The following is a 17,526-nucleotide window of genomic DNA, read 5'->3' on the forward strand; positions in this document are numbered from 1 at the left end:
GTTGTGCGCTTGACATCCCGAGGAATCCAATCCGTGGCGGCTCTTGTCCATCGGTTGCCATTTCGTCGCATCACGTGCCCGGCCCACCTTATTTTTGACATTTTGGCGTAAAGGACGGCGTCTCTAATTTTCGATCGTTGACGTAGGTCCGAGCTTCGTATTCCCTCTCTCACTTGCGTGACACGCGACACTCCTAGCATCGCCCTTTCGCTGAGTGTTCTTTCATCCTGCCTACGTAGCGATCAGGTCTCTGATGCGTATGTTAATGCAGGAAGCATCGTTGAGTCAAAAGTGTGGGCACGGAGTCGAGTGTTCTTCATCCTCTTCACTACATCCTCGATGCTCTTAAAAGCTCCCTAAGCTGCTCTCTTCCTCCTGCTCAGCTATGGAGCTACGTCATTCATCATGTTGAGTTCTCGAGTTCTTCTAGGTACACATAACTGTTGCATTCGGAGATATTTGTTCCGTTGAGCTTAAATGGGGCCTTTGAGACCGATCCGTTTTCATGAATACCGTTTTCGTCATGTATAGTCGAAGACCAATACTTCCACATACTCGGTCAATGTCGGCAAGCATTCGTTCCGCCTGACTGATGTTTGATGTTATAAGGACGATATCATCAGCAAAGCGAAGATGGTGCAGTTGCCGACCATCATTTTTCACTCTTTCATTGTCCTATTCCAATTTTCGCATAACGGCTTCGAGGCTCGATGTGAAAAGTTTTGGCGACATTGTGTCGCCTTGTCGAACACCCCTCTTTACGTTCATTTTAATTGCGTTGTAAAATGGCGATTCGGTATTCTATTCGTGAAATTCTTCTATAGCTCACGAAGGAGTGGTGTTTGGGTAGCGACGCCCTGGTTTCCCAGAGCTTCTATAACCGCTTCTGTCTCAACGGAGTCAAAGGCTTTCCTCAAGTCGATGAAAGTGAGACAGAGCGGTCTTTTATACTCTCGTGATAGTTCGATGAGCCTCGTTATTGTGTGTATGTGGTCTATCGTACTGAATCCTTTTCGGAACCCTGCTTCCTCGCATGGCTGTACCTCGTCCAATGTTCTGTCCATCCTGTTGAGAATGACTCTAGTAAAGAGTTTATTTACGACGGACAGCAGGCAGATTGGGCGATAGTTGCCAATGTCGTGGAGGTCTCCCTTTTTGTACAACAACACGGTTTTGCTGGTCTTCCATTGTTTGGAACCTTGCATTCTGACAGGTAGCCTGTGAAGAGACGAGCCAGTGCATTTGCACACCCAAATCGGTTATGCAAAATCTTCGGTTTACTATGATGTGGTCTATTTCACTATGGTACTCTCCATTGGGGGATTCCCACGTCCAGCGTTGAGAGAGGGGCTTTTGGAACTGTGAGTTACCATGGATTGTCTTGGTCGTCATGATAAACTCGGATAGCCTCTCTCCCTGTTCGGTCCAATCTTAGCGTTGAAGTCGCCAATTATGACTTTGAAGGAGGTATGATCTTCTCTGTAGAACTTCTCCAAGTCCATATAAAACGCTTCGACCTCATCTTCGTCGTAGCTTGAGGTAGCTGCGTAGACGACGTAGATAATTAGAGCCGGCATAGGCCCACATCTCTTCAACCTTAACCGTCCGATTCGGGTTGTTAGTTGTTTAAACGATTCGATGTTCATGGCCAAACTCGTGTTGACGAGGACACCAACGCCTCCAACTCCTCTATTGTCGCATGTTCCAAGGAAGAGTTCTTTTCCAGGATCATAAACGGCGTTAAAGGAATGATGTCTCCTCGTCTCAGCCAGTCCGATGTCGTCGTATCTGATCTTTCTGGCCTGCATCAGCAAGTCCTCAACAGCGGACTCAGATGCAAGCGATCTTGCGTTGTAGGTACAGATCGTCACCTTAGTCCTATCACATTTAGGTAGCCCAGATAGCCCTGAGATTGTAGCAGCCTCTCCGTACTCGTCCTACCCAACGCTGCCTTATCGGGGGCTCTTTCGTGGTCAGGGGAATGACTCTCATTTATTTTACTCTGTTTGGCATCTTTTGTACCCACGGGGTAGCTTGCCGGGCTCTAACCATGGGGGCTGTATATACTAATGAGTAGCTTGCCAGTCTTTCCCAGAGTTCATTGGAGTTGAGTGGACAGGACTCCTAACCGCCTCCCATGTACTTCCTAGTCACTTGCTTGCAGGCTTTTGGCCGAATTGACTTGTAGAATACAATTTGCACTGCCAGATCTGCGCAGCAGAAAAAGAGTGTTCATCCCTTTGATCCACCTGCTGCTCTGGGAAGCACAAGGTCGCTTTTGGTTCGCGTTTGACCCCCTATCCGCCACCTGGGGACGCGCCACGTAGCCTCACGACTAACCGGCTCGAGATCCATCAGTGAGGAAAAACCTCAGTGAGTGGAAATCCGTGGAACATCCAGTTATTACCAGCAATTGGTTGTTTTTCATTTGAAATCTCTTTTAAGAATCATAGTTGTAGTACTGAATTTATAAGAGGGTAGAGTTTTTGGCGTTGGTCAATAACTTTGGGATTTACAATCTATTACGCTGAGCCTCGAACAGGTAAAATATTTGCCCTATACGATCTTGCGTGGCCTACCGATGTTTCCAGGTAATGTTTTTTTTTGGAACCACTTTCCTGATCTCAAAGGATGGAGAGTTCGGTTTGTTTGGAGCGCGAGATCGAGCCAAGCCTCGTTTATTATAGGGTTCCTAGGCGATAAATACTTTTCTTTAAAGTGGATAGTTGTAAATGTTGTATAAAATTGGAGAAATATACTACATGTGTTGCAAAATCGACCGCCAAAGGCGACAGCAACGCATTTCAATAGAAACATGGAAAACTAAATAGATAAGCCAAATTGTAGAGCCGAATACACAAATAAGGGGCGGGCTATTGCGAAACTACAGTGAAAATCATGAGTCACATATTATTCGTTGCGTGAGAGATGAGAAATTATACGTTGTTCCATGGGCTTGACACAAAAATTTAGACGTTGTACACGTTGTCTTAGGTGGGTTAAAAAAGAGATTAGATCAAGACGAACTGGAAATATATCTGGCTAAAAATTCACCTCTCAAAATGCTTTACATGGTGAAGACTCTACTCCGAAGCGAATGGTACCGCCAACATTCATTTGAATATTATTTCCTTCTCGGTTTCTTTTTGATTTTCTTTTTTTTATTTCCTAATGTATACATTTTAGAAAATGGATCATGGTGCTGCTTGTAATCAAGGGAAGGTTTCATGCGAGGGAGAGGTGCGTTGTGAGGCGGTTTTTTTGCTTTTATGATTTTAATAGTTCCTCTTTCTTTTACAATATTCGTTCCTGGTGGTGATCCTTTTCGAGCATCGCGACGTTTGCGTGTGTTATTCTATAAAATACAAACGTACAAATCTTTTGAAGTTGCAACTACAACTGGGTGGCTTAAGCCACAATCATTATTGTCAGCCATCCCAATGTTCACCTTAAAGCTCTCTTGCATCTTATTCTGTCTCTCTGATATCTTTCTGGGCCATTTATAATGAATAGAAGAATGATTGTAAAGTTGCATTCAAACCCCGTATACAATCCATTTTCCATCCTTGGATTAGGGTTATAAGGCAACGGAAGCAATAAAGGGAAAGCTAGGCAAGTAGGATCTAATTAGCAAGCACTCTATGTATAATAAGTAAACAATTAGTATTTGTGTATAAATTTTTGTGTTCGCTCTCATCAACTTCCGTGCTGTTGTTTGCTTGTTTATTAGCTATTCAAGCTGTTTTTCATACATATTTTGCTAATTGTACGCATATCTCTATGATGACACTTCACTCCGTTAGCTGCATAGTACTATATGTTGCGTCCTATTGCTGTTTGTGAGTAAATGTAAGCCAAAACCAACTATGTATTTTTTATGATCAGAGATATAATTCCTATATCTGTTGTGCTGGGATGGTTTGCACACAACATACATTAGTCATAATCATTCTTGATTCTGTGTATACTGGTTGATTCTATGATTGGGAAGAAGTGGTGAGACACTTCAGAGCTTGAAGAAGTAAGTCCACGTATACTCTTCAAATGTCGGTAAGGCAACTAATAGGTTTGCTAAGTTCCCCAGAGAGCGGCTCGTAGCTGTTTTTGGTCGTTATTCACTTCTTTCGTATGCCCCATACAACCTAATGACGTGCGAGTGAATGAAGTTGACGAATATATCTTTAGTTGAGCTCTCGACCGCATTCCTCTGCAAGATCATCTAGCTCTTTATCTACAAACGCTATGGTTCCATGCTTTTCACAACTGACTTCTAATCCGACGCGGAGGTTTTTTTTTCACTTACCAATAAGAATTTTATGACAGCTTTATTTTCTGAAAATTGAGATTTAGGTCTGTGCTTTATATCCCTCAACTCGAAGTAGCGTTCGGTTTCGTAGCTATTGGAGATACAGCTGTTTCGAACGTTGATGTTACCAATCGTACAGATACCTCTCTTCAAATAAGGGCGAAGCTCAGTCATTCTGGACCACCTTTTACTGTACACTAGTTATTTTCTAAAATCTTTCCTATCACTATTCAATGCTCTAATGAAGAACGACCATATTGGTTGCAGCTCTTGGACAGCCAAATCTTACTTCTGGATGCACGTCGTACTGTTCCGCTTCGAATTGAATTTTCCCCGTCTCAGAATGCTCGATTCTATACAAATCTTCTGATTGCGGTGGAGGGAGGAGGTGGACCTCAAGTGAACTATAGGGTATTCTTTTTTTTCTTATAAGCTTTTATTTATAGATAATGTTTCATTGTTTCTTTTCTTTTCTTAAATCTTTGTTGTGTAACTTCAATGGTGTTAATTTCATTTTTATGGTTACTTTCAGCTGAAATAAACTCTTAATTTTTCTTTCTACTTTTCTAATACACTTCTACATAAAGTATTATTTCTTTTAAGATGCCGGTTCGAGGACTGGGTGGAGCTGCAGTTGTTACAGTGAAGGCCAGAGATGACCTACGTATTTCACGAAATGGAACTTATATCTTACAGTCTTCTCATGAATCAACTTTCTCATTTTCGTTGACAAACTCAGGAAACCGGTTTGTTACTAACAACCGTTGTTGATTCAGAAGCTATTGGAAGAGCATTGTATGTGATTATATCTTATATGATTCATTATAAAACTTGAACTTTTAGACGAGCGTTTTCCCGTGTAGTCGTTTTATGCACTACAGAATCTGGCGCTCTGGAACACATTCCTGCTGATATTCGTCCAGCTCCTGGAATTGTGATAGATCGTGGTGACTCTAAGGAAAGGATATTCACTGTTATTTATTTTGCTTACGTCTTGTTTTTATTTTCATTTAAATGTCCTCTGTAGTAACACATTTAGATATGTGGTCGTAAACAAAATTCACTTAAAACTTATAATTATGATTTTATCCTGAAGAAAAATTTATCGTAACGCTCATCTAACTTTTCAAAAAATTTTGACGCGCTTAATATCGCCTACAGTTATTTTAGCCTTTTTAAGCTGGTTTCCATACGTCTCCATTCTCCCATATCTTCAATGAACTCAATTGTCTCTACTGCGTCAACAGCAGTAGGCGTTTTTGCATACCTGTATTTCTGTACTCCCTTTTGATTTCGAAACTTATTAGATCCATTTAAAGTAGTTTTGTTGTAGCAACAGCGAACAGCTACTGAGCTTCAAGTGATGGTATATTGGGGAGAAGAACGCACTCGTCAACGACTAAGATGGTTGATTTACTTTCTCCTCATTCTTCTTTTTTGAGACATGAATATGGTGTTTTCATATCCTTACGTTTCACTATTTTTTACTTTCTTAAAGGTATCTCTGTCATTTCAGAATAGTTTTGTACATATTTCTTACTTGTATTTTTTATAGCTCACGAAGTTTTAGTTTCGAGAAATTGAAAGACATTTCACATCTGTGTGAAGGGATTCGTTTTACGGATGCTTTTCTTGGTGAAGAGTTATCATTCTGCCCTCCTGAAGAACATCCCATTACCAAAGAGGACGTGCGACTTTTCGATCAGAAGCTGAGGATGTCTACTATATATGTGAGTCGGTAATTTTTCGCAATGTCTGGTTTTCATAGCTGTATTATTTGTAGGTTTGCTCCCAGCTAGTTCGCCTAAGGCAATCATTGGCCTCGAGCTATTCAACATCGCTTGAGAGGAGCCTTCAACCAGAAGACACTTTTCACGAGAAATCTACTTACAAAGTAGCTGTTCCTGACCAAACGCTGCAATAGATGGGATCAAATCTTATATTTAACTAGAGATTTTCTAATTTCTTATTTCGATCTCTGGATCTCTTTCACGATGTATGGTTAGAGGGTGATATAAAAGCTGTGTTTTTGTGATACATTTCGTTCCAACGCTGGAAATGCGTTTAATGTAATGTCATATTTGAAAAAAGTGAATTCAAGAGGCAAATGATGCTGTCGACATACTCTTATGGTCCTGAATACGGCCTGGATGTGGTCCATACAACAGGTTTCATGACGGAATCCTGATTGCTGTTGTTGTGACTCAAAGTTCACGATATGCAGAAGAGGGTAATCTTCGTGTAAAAATTGTAGAGAACACTCAACAAGCGTATCGGACAGTACTGATGAAGAATTCTTTTGCAACCTAAGGAGGAGGAGCGTGCGCGAGATCGACTATCTAGGATCCTTTCCTTTGAAAGTAAGACGTCATATGGCTTGTGGCTTTCAACCAGAAAGAATTTTGTAATGATTTTATTTGGCAATCAATGACGGAGTCACTGACCTATCTGTGAATAAATGAATAAAGATAGGTAGAGTCTCATGTGTAGATGGAAACGAATAACGCAGAAAATTATAAAATAGTTCTACAATTCTCAATTGATCTCAAAAAGAATCCTGAATGGTTACAATACACTACTTTCGTGGAGTGTTGCTATAGTTGAAAGTGTTCAAATGGCATTTGCAATACACCTGATTTAAATACTAATGGTGCGCGTGTAGCGTAGTAGTTAGAGGTGGCCTGCAATACGCTTTCCAACAATCCTTGGTTCGATCCCGTACCCAGGCACACTAAACCTTCCATTCCGCTGGAATCGGTATATTGGTACCAGACTTGGTTGAGAGGAAAAACACACTGACGTGATAGATCGGTAGGCCACCGAAAGTCATTTTATTGGCAAATATATGCATTTATTAATCTCTACAATGCTTGATGAAGTCGAATGCATAGCGCGAGACTGATCAGCACTGATTGATTGTCCTTTATTTTTCAAATAATAACAAAAACCACAACAATCTATCGTACTTGGCAAGAAAACGGAAATATCGATGAAAAAAAAACATAAAAAAACCAAAGTGTGCATAGGATGAGACCGATGTCAAATAATATTGTGGTTTAATGAAACGAAGAAAAAACTCGAAAGAATCTAAAATGCCCAACTAATTTATGTGTGTAGGGTGGATACATATTAGAAAGGTATTTCTTCGCGATTCTTTTTATCCGTTTGCTAGCCTTAATAAAAGAACTAATTTACGTGGAAATTGTTTTGAAATTAGCAACATTGTCGCTTTTTAGATCCATGTTATATGGCTTTGGACAATTAGATCAAATTTGCCACACATTTTAAAAAGGGCAACCAGAAACAGTCAATTATTTTGTACAAAAATCCTCGACAAAATCTGGTACCTGTAACGCTGTAGATTCTCGACTAATAGATTTACGTAACCCTCACATACGAATCATTTCACATTGGATCTCTGGCTAACCGATTACCATTTTTTCGCAGGAATCTCGAAAGCTACTACTACTAAGAAGTCTTTAAAAACTAGACCGCTGCTGAAAACGTTTTCAGGAAAATCGTCGATTTCAAGACGTCAAAATTCTATGCGAACAAAAGAAAAGTGTCTCGTTGGTAGAATTAGTAGATTCCAACTGTTACTTTTTTCAGAGTAGCCATGTTGTGTTTGATCAGGATTATATCATTTTAAAAGTAAATTATGACCTTTATAAATAAATCGTCTACAATCCATCGTTATTTTATCACCTGAGATTGTTTTCATGAGAGCAGCGATTTGAATCTTCCGATTTGTTAACAGACGAACTGCTCGACAACAATGTTACAAACCAAATTCAAGGTTTAAGGGCTTCGTTGGTCTGGTGCCGCATTGAACCAGTAAGGTTATTATGTTGTTAAATGGTTAGGAAAGTGTAATCTTCTGGAATTTACTAAAGAGACATCTGGGTAAAAATATGAAGGATATTGATACTTATACTACTTCATAATTGAAAATTAAACAATTGTTGTTCAACCCTTAAGTAGTCGCCAGTTATGCGGATTTGAAGAAGCCAATTGGTCCTGAACAAGTCTGGTACCAATTCTCCAACCCGACTCCGGAGGGATGATAGGCTTAATGGTCCTCGTGTATGATCGAACCAATACTTTCTTTTGCTGAACAGTATCACTTCTAATGTGTTATCAATTCCTAATTTTAATAGTACTCTATGAAATTTAATGAATAAATTGAATGGATTCTGCTGCCTAGAATATAGCTTTTCGGTTCGCTTCCTTAACACAAAAACGCCATGTGTACCAAAATCGGTATACACCCCTTGAAAGATTCCCAGAGGTTTTCTTACCGCACTTCTTGAAATCACTAGAAAAGAAAATTCGACGTAAATCGTATGTCCGGAATAGCTCTTCGAAAACTGTTCTCTCTCCTAACAATTTATAAAAAACCTCCATTTAGAGCAGCTCAATTTGGGACAAGAGTGTATTGCTTTTTAAGAGAATATACACTACAGATTATGGCCAATGAGAAAACGCAGATATTCCCTTGTTTAGACATTGAGGTTCATTACCTTAGGACAGCTTTTCACTATGATGTAATAATAAATCAGTAATGATAAATGTTCTAACTTACTGTGTTTCTTTTCACGACAGTGAAATTATTGGAAATAATTTGGATACATAACAGCATCATTGCAGTTCTTTGAGAATTCTTCTTCAGACTGTTCAGACATTAGGGGTGAGAAGATTTTCTGTTTGGAAACAATTATTAATTCTTATTACCACCAATTTTTATTGCTGGTTTAGACCCTTACTGTTCGAGAACATACATATATGCGATATTATAATACAGCCCATAAGATAGGTCCTTCTATGCAGTAAGTCCTCAGCCAAAGGAATACTTGTATACCAACACTATCGGTGTACAAATGCCTTCTCTTATTTAGAAATTCGTACATAAAGTACATCATTATGGAATGCACTACATCTGCACTAAAATTCAGTACATCCTGAATAACTTGTGAATTCTGAAGAACTTGGTTTTGTTCTTGGATCTCTTATGTGAGATGTACTGGTAGAAAGCTGTCACAATGAATTGTCACATTGTCATACGTCAGCAAAATGGAGATTTGCCATCGGACATCCAAATCACTTTCTTGACATAAAAGGCCAATGACACAATGAGATGGCATGATGAATGTTTTAAAGTGAAATAAGCCTAAAATGAAAAGTACACACACCTTAGAAAACTTACTAGTACTTTCCTACTTTGGTAGTTCACTTTTTACAGATAAATAGCTGGTGTTATTAAAAATTTTGCATCGTCCATGTAATGTATGTGTAAAACATGTAATGTATAATATTTTGTATTTGTATTACATTATTTTATTTATTTATATTTATTTATTATATTATTTTGCATTTGCCCTCAGGGCAGAGACGGTGATTGCATGATCTCAGGTACAGTGTACCTGATTTCTTGCAAACTTGCGGAGACGAATATATTGGCGAAACGGGAAGACCTCTTTGTGTCCGCATAGAAGAACACCTAGATGGAAAATTTAAAAGCAAAACGAGTACTCCACTAGGCACGCATAGGACACAAAGACACAACGGAGAGGATTTTGATGTTAAGGTTAATATTCTTGAGCAAGAAACTAGCATATCGACACGCAAAGTTCTTGAGGCATTTTGGATTAATTTCAAAAACTCAAACATGAACCGCAAGGAAGAGTGCCTCCTAATCACACGTGATTTCGCACAATATATCAGGTTGATCTTCTAGTCTGATAAAGGGGCACTCTAGAAGGAAGTATACCTCATTCCTCTTCCGCAGACCACAACCTAGCGGTTGGTCGAAGGCAGAGAAGTGGTGAGTATTCTATGTTATTTACGCGGTTAGGACTTGGTTTTTGAGTTTCTCTGTTTGAGTTATTGACGTGTTTGGCTTGGTAGATCGCTGTCAGTCGACCTTTCCAGGCTCTGAAGAAGGCGATACGGCCGAAACGTCAGCCTCATAATAAACTTAACAACCTCGTGCTCGTTCAAAGAAGAAGAATCAAGAAGTATAATTCCACAGTAAAAAATCGCTATCTCATGGAAAAACAATGACCATAAAAGGCGAAATCACTTTTTATTATACCAGAAACAATAAAATATCATCTGGTTGCCTCCTTTATGTACTAATTTTTTAAATCAAAACCTTTGTGTCACATGAAAATCTCTGCAGTCGTCATTCGGACTTTTAATCCTTGGCATAAAGCATTTAGGATTACTCGCATCCTTCAAAAGGTTGTTTTTTAAAGCCATCTTACATTTAACGTGCACTTATCTTAGCTAGGGAGAGTGTCACAAAAACTAACATATTTCACGTTTTCTACTCTTGCTCTTCTTTTTTTTTAAAATGCGACGTGGTAAATGGATATACCTTATTTTTTATACTTAGTTTTCTAAGTATTGCTTATTTGTCCAAAATAATATTCCTTTTTGAAATTAAAAATAAGTGATCGAATATAAAAGAGTGATTTTTACATAAACGAATATAAAGAGTAAAGTGACGACACGGAGTATACAGTTCATATTCATTGGCATCAATGGATTCAAACTGTGAAAATCGAAAATTTCAGGGTTTACCATGTTATCTACACATGTCTATTCACTATGACCAGTCAACATCCGAAAACAGCATTCGATTTCCTCACCTACAATTGGACCATCCAACACTTGAAGAAATCAGCATCGAGCGGGTGAAAAGCGTCGAGAAAGCGTGCAAGAGACTTTTTCGAGTGCCTTCGGATTTAATGTAGTAATCATGTCGAGTGCCAAATATAGTTTAGTTTTCAAGCTGATATTTCCTTAAATATACCCCATTAAGAGATGCCATTAAGACACCATTTTGATACTGTGCTGGATTAGTGTTTTACTTAATTTGGGGTCAAAATTTAAAGATGAAAATTTGCCTAGATTTAAACACACCTATAATTTTGAATTTCATTTTTAACTACCTATTTCTGTTAATCGGTAGTGTTATTATCAATCGAAATAACCGCTAAGACACTGAGATATTTGCAAAACTTTGGGGCGGTGCGAACTTCCAACCAGATGATTGCCCTTTCCGGGGGGTCACCAGTTATCCATTACACCATCCGTGCCCCTCCCTTTGCCTTTCTCTCAGCGTGTTTTATTTTACTATACACCTATAACTGTTCCAAAGCAGCATTCCGTATATGTGAAGCTAGATTTAACATAAATATTGCTTACCAGCACTTCTTTCCGCTGTATACTTTTTCGTCAAAGAATGATAGCCAATAGAATAAATCTACTCACAAAGGTCCTGAACTATTCGCACTTTTAACGTTAGCTTTCTTTCAACCTATCCTCAATAACGGATACTTCGCCGATCATGTTCGTACTTTAGCAATAAATATCCGATTTTGAGCAGAAAATTGAACACCACTACAACATCGTTGAAAAAATTAACTTTATCGGCCAAAGTGAAAGCCTTAATAAGTACTGAATTTTTTTTAAAACTGTACAAGTTTAGACATTCCATCCACGCAGAAGATAAGATTTTTTAGTCTGAAGTCGTCAAAGGCCTGTTTGGTCGCTTCTGAATTGATGTTTAGTGCGAATGAAGTTTTCCAGGATTTTGAAGTGGCAGTAATCCGTAATTCCCACTTTAAATTAGTAAACATGTCCAACTCCAACATGTCCTTCTACACTACCACTTGCAATTCGCGCTGCTAATAATTATGTAGTAGAAACCGTCTTTACCGATCTTTCATCAACATCCTATATTCCAATTTTTAGTACATTATAGCGACTTCTGCACACTAATTCTTGCCGTAGTAATTTTCCCAGGATTTTATGCGTTATGATTTCATGTGCTCAATAACATCCATGACAAGTGGCCGCAAAATTCTTCGAGCGTAATTTCGCACAAATGTGTTCCAGGTTTTTCTTCATGTGTCTTTTCTCGTGGTCATCATAAGGGTAGCTGCGATCCTTGTAATCCTCAAGCTGCTTTTCTCCATCAATAAACATTCCGAAACGAACGTTGTAACCATTGATCATTAGCAATTCTCTGACCAAATGCAGTTCAATGCAACCAGTTTCAACGATTTTGCGTCACTGTTCAATTGAAAGTTAAAAAAGTCAAATTTTGAAACGACATTATCTCAGTAGTCCAAATCAATGAAGGACAATCGACAAACCATTCGGCATTGGTCACTATCGTTGATTTTCTGAGCAATGCATCATGGATTCGACTTCAGGCATTGTAAAAGTGATTGAACGCAATGAGTTCCGGTTACCTGGCAATGTATGAAATCACTGGCCTTATCCTCCCAGACTAGTCTGGCACCAATTTCTCGTTACCAGAGGAAGGAAGGACTTGATTAGATCGGCTCTCAGATCAAACACTCAGATAGTGCTTATTCCATTGCACCTCTAACTACTACGCTACAGGTACCCACCCAGAATCAGTACAAGTTAGTATTAGAACAAGATCACTAAGAAAAATGGTGAAAAAAAACGTGAACTTTTCGCGTTGCGAAATTGGGCAATCTACTCTAAATAATCCAAATATTTCCTCAATCTTTTATAATTTTTTGCTGCATTACCTTTACAATCAGTTTTGTGGTTTATCAATTGATTGAAACCGTTTATGCTCATCTCTGACACAGTCGACTAATCTGTTCTCCACACCCCATGAGCACCAGGAGCACAATGATTTTTTTGTATGAGGCTTTTTGTTTTCAATATCTGTGATAAAAGATATCCACGGCAGGCTTGCCAAGCTTTGTCATTGCAATGCAGGACCTAACAAAGGTGTAGCTTGTCAAGTTCCTCCTATTACAAGTCGGGTTTATTTATTGGAATCTACCTCACACGGTGTCCCATTTCTACCACCTCACTTCATTTCAGCCTTCTGGTCAGTTGACATGCAAAATACAATCCATGCACATTGAGAAAAACTCATAGATTTATTCATGAGTATGGTTACCTGTATTTGAAAAATATAAATCATTCCGACAATTCAGAAGCCAAAAATCCATTTCTTCAGCGTTTCACTATCTACTAACGTAGTCGTTTTTGGCATAGTTCTAATAAGTTAGCCACCAACTATGTGTCTGGGATTAACTGAGTTGAATTTTTTCACATATCTCCGTGGAGTATTTTGAATTATGGACGAAGATTAGGGCGAAAAACAGGAGCAAAGTTGTTCTTCCATGATCCGACGTCAGATGTTCTGCGGGTCCCAGCACATCTCTTATTGGTTTCCTCGTATTCACCATCTACGAAGGTCCACGGATTTGTGTGTGGATTCGGCTTGAAAAAAATAGGAGAAAACGAGATCAAACTCGGGCGTTGTTGCAGAATAGAGTATTTAAAACAGCAATGAGGATTAGGCCAAGGAATGCACAGGGCGACATTTGTTTCAAAAAAATCGTAACGGCGAGTTCTACCTTGGAAAATATAAAAGTCGCTGTCATTCCCCTGCTACGGTCGAAGGAGCTGGGCCACGAAACCCTGCCTCACTCACCATAGTTGCCGCATCTCTTATCTATCGTCTACGACTTTTTCAAGCATCTCGACAGCTTCCTGTTCGGTAAAAATTTCAGAAACAAACGAAGGCTTAAACTGCATTCAATGACTTCATCGCTTCCAAAAATGCAGAATTTTATGCAACCGATATGTGCCTCGTTCGCAAAAATGTGTAAATTTTAAAGGTTTTTATTACGGTTAAGAAAGCTTACTCTGAGCTAAGATGTGGCATTCTAAGAAACAGCCCACATTTTTGACGTCGGGATGCAAAAGCAGAATTTTAGAGGAGATTTTAGGACATGGTATGGGTATTGTAGAACTAAGAATATTAGAGTACAACTTTCTCTACATCAACTTCATATAATAGAAAGAAGTGGTAGAACCACTGTGTTTCTCAAGTAGAATTGGATTCAGATCTTTATGTTCACAATTGAACAGAAGCATTGTTTCCTGTTTTGGACTACTTCCAGTGTTTTTTTAACCTGTTATATTTTCCTGCAAAAATAGTGTATAGCTAATATTTAATAATCACCAACCGTGTTAGGTGAACTAATATCTAGCTTCAGTTTTCATCATTTCTTAGCAATATTTCGTAACACCTTTGCTTTGCTAGAGATAATACAAAAACTTTATTACTAAAGTTGATGAAAGGCAACAGATTACTAATGAAGAACTGAGATATAATCGAAATAGCCTCTTTCCGGTTCAGTCTACTAACAGTCTTTACTCTAAATCTCCTTGATCAGCCGGTTCTCTCGTCATATAATATTTATATATTTATATTTATTGTCATGTTATTTTTGATGAAAGGAGCTCATTTACAGATTGCAGATGATTTGAATCATTCCACGAAGATGGCGGTGAATTGAGGCTGTAGGGAAACTTGTAAACTGCAGTGATGTCAACTTAATACTCGACATAATCCTAATGTTCTAAACCTTTAAGATTTACCTAACTTCTAAGCAATTGTGAATTTCTACAAAATGTTTGCAGGTGTATTTCCAAGCACAGATCTAATCTTCATTCGAGGACAATTATTTGAAAAAAACAACACGCGTGATTGTGCTGCTTATGGAGAAGGCTCAGGTGGCTGTCATTTCAAAGCCTAGCTGCCTACTTATTAACAGCTGCAGATTAATTAATCAAGCGCAAAAACTATTCGGTAGTGTTATTTACGAAGCACTAAAGTACTAAAGATATTAACAGAAAATGAGCATTTTATTGATGTTTACTTTAAACACATGTTTCCCTTGGTATTTTTATAGTCGTTCTTCTTCAAATAATATGCGAACCCCAGTTCCCAGTAGTTTTAAGGAGTGCAAAGAAAAAAACCTCTATAAACCACTCGAATGAGGGTTGTACAGATTTTCGGCATGCGTTAATATGCAATGACTTAAGTCCTTATATGACGTCATAAAACATAAAATAACGGATCAAAGGGATCGTCGTTGATCAATCCGTGAGGCGATACGCCAAGCATTCGACTTCAGCAGACATCATTGAGATGGTTGAATATATATTCAATTTATACAAACTTACGATACCTGACAAAAGTAAGAGAGTAAGAGTCTAAATAATTTTCCGATCCCAGAGTGATATGGACGACTTAGTAAGCCCGGAATCGAACCAAAGATCAATCGTGAATTTTAGGGCACCTCTAACCACTGCGTCATACTGTCGTCATGTGGAGTCATACGATGATTGAATGGTTGCTTTTAACTTTCAACACATTACATTCGAGATTTATTTGATCCAGTGCATTCAATGAGAAAATAATGAACGCTTTTAACTTTAAATTAATATATTGTCGGTTCGTATTGAACCTTAATACTTGGAATAAAACCATTGAAATCTATAGATTTTTGCCTACACATATCCCATCAAATTAAAATTCTTATTTTCTAAAGGCAATGATATTCTTTTCACATTTCAGAGAGAAAGCCTTTATCTCCAATACAAAAGCTGTTCAATTCAACAACACAATATTTCGCCCTAGAATGCATAGACGTATTTTTCGTAGCTCCGTTTGTATTTGCGGCTACCGCGCTTATTTGAAAAGTTTGAAAAAATTTAGATTTGGTTTCATTTTTTTGGAATGTTTTGCTTCATTTGTAATAGATTTACATTACACTTGGAATGGTAGAGTAAAGTTGTTTTTATTGGTATGTAGACTTCCCAATTCCCTTACTATATTAATGAAGAAATTATAGTCTGTTATCGAAAATACAGTTTCGTTACGGAAGTGTTAATAATGATTACTGAACAAATTGCATAATATACTTAATTTTTCAAATAGTGGAATAACATTGAAGTTCGCAACTTATTTTTTTTCATTTTCCAATAGAATATAGTGCTTGACAGTTGCAATAAGCCGGAACTCTTAACATTTTATAGTTCTCTCGCACAGTTCGACGAGATCTACAATATTTTTTTTAAATCGTCGCGCAATATCGAATAAATAAACTGTAGGAGACACTATTATTGACATTCATAATCATAATGAATGCTTTCCTAAGCACAAATCAACAATTAAGAAGCGGTGGAAACTGCCTGCTGGCGGTCATAGGGATTTTATAGTGACGTGTTGATTTCTATCCATTTCTAGCTGGTTATCATGTTTTTCATTTCACGAATAGATGTGTAAAAGATATGTACGTGTTGTTTTCTTGATTTCGCTGATATAAAAGTAAACCGTCATCTCAGTGGTCTCAAATGAGTTCTCTACCTCGTAAATACACTCTCGCTCAACTTGGTGCTCCTCGTAGGTTTTTTGGAATTCAAAAATTCATATTTATCATTTTGAAATTTCCATATCGATTACTCAGAAATAATATATCGATTTTCTTAATGGTTTCTCTATTGTGTTTGAGTTTTACTGTTCCGTTAATGTTAGTGGATTTTTAACGTTTAATCTGGATGACCGTTGCTAGAGTCAGTATGCATTCCAAATATATTTTTTTATTTGTTGTTCTCTTTAATATCTTCAGACACTTCCAAAATGTCTAGCATTGCGGATGATGAAGAGATAGTGGAAGACAGATTCGATGATCAGAGTTTCGACGATGCCCCGCTTTCAGATCGTGAATCAAACTGTGAGTTTGCACTAGAATTGTTGTATACTAATTAACGAGGTACTAGTAGAATTTCCTCTGCAATCTACCATGTCGTGATGTCATTGTGTAATACTTTTTTTTTAATTTAGTTGATGAAAAGGAATTGCATGAATATGACAATGTTCAACAATCCGTTGACGAAAGGTATGTGTTTTGCGCAACAGATTGTTTTTAGCTAAAACAACTTCGAATGTATAACCTATTTAACAGGATTCATTCTTTCCTTTCCACAATTCCGGAGGAATCGAAGATTGGAGACATGCCAAATAGTGGTTTGCGCTTTAGTTCTTAATCTTAATCAGTATTTGTTGTTTTGGTATATGAGACTTCTAATCTTAAGCTCCACTTTTTATTTTCAACCACACTCATGTCTTTACGCAGATGAAATAGGTTCCTATACTTTTACAATTAACCATTCTGTCATCAATAAGTCGACATCCGTCGAATAGCAATACCTTCAATAACGATCATTGTTCATCCTTTCGGGCGTTTTCTGTCAAAAGCAGCGAATTTATTTCAGACCGTTAGTTTTGTGTTATTAGTCATCCAATATAAAGAACTGATAAGAACCAATTGACATCATTCAAAGAGAGCAGGAATCATTTCTTCGTG

General features: G+C 38.0%; 2 long non-coding RNA genes across 2 annotated transcripts; both read left to right on the top strand.

The window, feature by feature from the left end:
- Positions 1–4,300: 4,300 nt before the first annotated feature.
- Positions 4,301–5,217, top strand: LOC309798220. The gene is made up of 3 exons (XR_014293013.1): positions 4,301–4,498; positions 4,574–5,052; positions 5,150–5,217. It is a non-coding gene; the product is annotated as an uncharacterized lncRNA (long non-coding RNA).
- An 11,464-nt stretch (positions 5,218–16,681) lies between these two features.
- On the top strand, positions 16,682–17,186 carry LOC309798219. The gene is made up of 3 exons (XR_014293012.1): positions 16,682–16,893; positions 17,004–17,058; positions 17,125–17,186. It is a non-coding gene; the product is annotated as an uncharacterized lncRNA (long non-coding RNA).
- The last annotated feature ends 340 nt before the right edge of the window (positions 17,187–17,526 follow it).

The sequence above is a fragment of the Mesoplodon mirus genome (genome assembly GCF_964341445.2).
Source record: "Mesoplodon mirus genome assembly, contig: HAP1_SCAFFOLD_2260, whole genome shotgun sequence".
NCBI classification, from domain to species: Eukaryota; Metazoa; Chordata; class Mammalia; order Artiodactyla; family Ziphiidae; genus Mesoplodon; species Mesoplodon mirus.